Source organism: Montipora foliosa, chromosome 9, assembly GCF_036669935.1.
Source record: "Montipora foliosa isolate CH-2021 chromosome 9, ASM3666993v2, whole genome shotgun sequence".
NCBI lineage: Eukaryota > Metazoa > Cnidaria > Anthozoa > Scleractinia > Acroporidae > Montipora > Montipora foliosa.
In genome coordinates, this window is record NC_090877.1 from 4,041,412 (window position 1) to 4,043,911 (window position 2,500).

The 2,500-nt window shown below is 38.2% G+C and overlaps 1 protein-coding gene across 2 annotated transcripts in view; it reads left to right on the top strand.

The window, feature by feature from the left end:
- LOC137972035 (monocyte to macrophage differentiation factor 2-like) overlaps positions 1 to 2,500 on the top strand; it is a 15,217-nt gene that overhangs the window by 7,631 nt on the left and 5,086 nt on the right. The window lies entirely within an intron of this gene.

A 2,500-nucleotide genomic window follows, 5' to 3' on the forward strand; every position in this document is an offset into this window, starting at 1 on the left:
GTCTATAAAGGACTAGGGGTTCTGAGAGGCCAGCGGCACATACCCAGCGAAAATTGACCCAAGTACCCCCCCCCCCCCCCCCACCCCAGGAGAAAATAGGAGAGGAAATAATATAAAAAATACCATAATACTCTTTTTTTGTCCCTCCAAAATTGTGCATAGGTAAGTATCGTTTTTAATTTTCTCTTGGGACGTATAATGGTCCCAAGAGAAACTGGAAACAATGTTTATGCAAAATGTTGGAGGGACAAACAAAGAGTATCATGGTATTTTTGATGTTGGCTAATTGAGATTCTTATCTCTGGATGTAGGGTCCACTCATTCCCAAGTCTACTCGTACCGAGTTTTTGGTCCATTCATATCCAGATGGACTTTTCTGGCATTTAAAAAAATATCGTTAAATATCTTGAAAAAGAAATCGATGTCTAAAAATTTGCGATTACTCGAGCCCTCGCTACCTTATATTTTGCGCTAACTCAAATCAAAAGTGATGTCTCTAGCCGAATGAAATTCCGAAACCTCCTACTGGTCATTACGTGGATGCCTGTGGCAGACCACGTTCCAAATACATGTAGTCCCTTTTCGAATTTTGGTAAGTAGTTCATGTATCCCTTATTATTATGTATTTAAATATAAACTATTTATAATGTATTTCAATTATTACCCTTATATACCCACGTATACCCTTACATACCCGTATATACACATGTATACCCTTATATACCCCTATTTACCCATGTATACCCTTACATACCCCTGTATACCCTTATATACCCGTGTATACCCTCATATACCCATGTATACCCCTGTATACCCTTATATACCCCTATATACCCTCATATACCCATGTATACCCCTGTGTACCTTATATACCCCTGTATACCCTCATATACCCATGTATACCCTTATATACCCATGTATACCCCTATATACCCATGTCTACCCCTGTATACCCATGTATACCCCTGTATACCCTCATATACCCATGTATACTCTTATATACCCTTACATACCCCTGTATACCCTTACATACCCATGTATACCCTCATATACCCAAGTATACCCCTGTATACCCTCATATACCCATGTATACCCCTGTATACCCTTATATACCCCTGTATACCCTCATATACCCATGTATACTCTTATATACCCATGTATACCCATGTATACCCTTATATACCCCTGTATACCCTCATATACCCATGTATACCCATGTATACCCCTATATACTCATGTATACCTTTATATACCCATGTATACCCATGTATACTCATGTATACCTATGTATACCCCTATATACCCATGTATACCCTTATACCCATGTATACCCATGTATACCTATGTATACCCTTATATACCCCTGTATACCTCTATATACCCATGTATACTCTTATATACCCATGTATACCCATGTATACCCTTATATACCCCTGTATACCCTTATATACCCATGTATACCCATGTATACCCCTATATACTCATGTATACCTTTATATACCCATGTATACCCATGTATACTCATGTATACCTATGTATACCCCTATATACCCATGTATACCCTTATATACCCATGTATACCCATGTATACCTATGTATACCCTTATATACCCCTGTATACCTCTATATACCCATGAATACCCTCATATACCCATGAATACCCCTATATACCCATGAATACCCTCATATACCCATGAATACCCCTATATACCCATGAATACCCTCATATACCCATGAATACCCCTATATACCCATGAATACCCTTATATACCCATGAATACCCTTATATACCCATGTATACCCATGTATACCCCTAATACCCATGAATACCCTTACATACAATGTGGACCCCTTTATACTCCTGTATACCCCTTGGTACCCATGTATACCCCTGTACACCGTGTATACCCCTGTATGTACATGTATACCCCTGATCACCCATGCGTACCCCTGTATACCCATGTATACCTTTATTTCTTATTAAACACATTGTGGCAAATATGGTCACAGCGTGCTCAACATTCTTCGTGCGTACACGATGTATATCCTGAGACATACATAATTTTGTGTGTCAGGGGGAAAACTTGGTAGGAGAAAAATTGGTAGTTTTTCCAGTTTTTTTTTTCCAATAAAGTAGAAAATTGTGCTTTATCAGGCGATATTCCACGCAATTTCGCAGGATAATTGTTAAATATTCAGACAATTCTAAAAAATTTTTAAGAAGTTAACTAGTGAGCAGCACTCTGTGAATTGTATCTGTAAAACTTGTTTATTTTCCAACATGTTTCATCTAAGCTAGCTGAGTACTTACTTGTCCAAGGAGTTTTACATTAATTAAACGCCTGTAATCAAAAGCCTTTATTTAAGTATATGTGATGGCATGAAGGCCACGAAAGGTGGTTAAGGTCTGACCGGGTTTTCAAAAGGGAAGTACTGAGGCGCACCTGTGAAATATTAGGGCAAGGTGTGAGAAACAATGTTTTGGTGCAACAGTTTTATA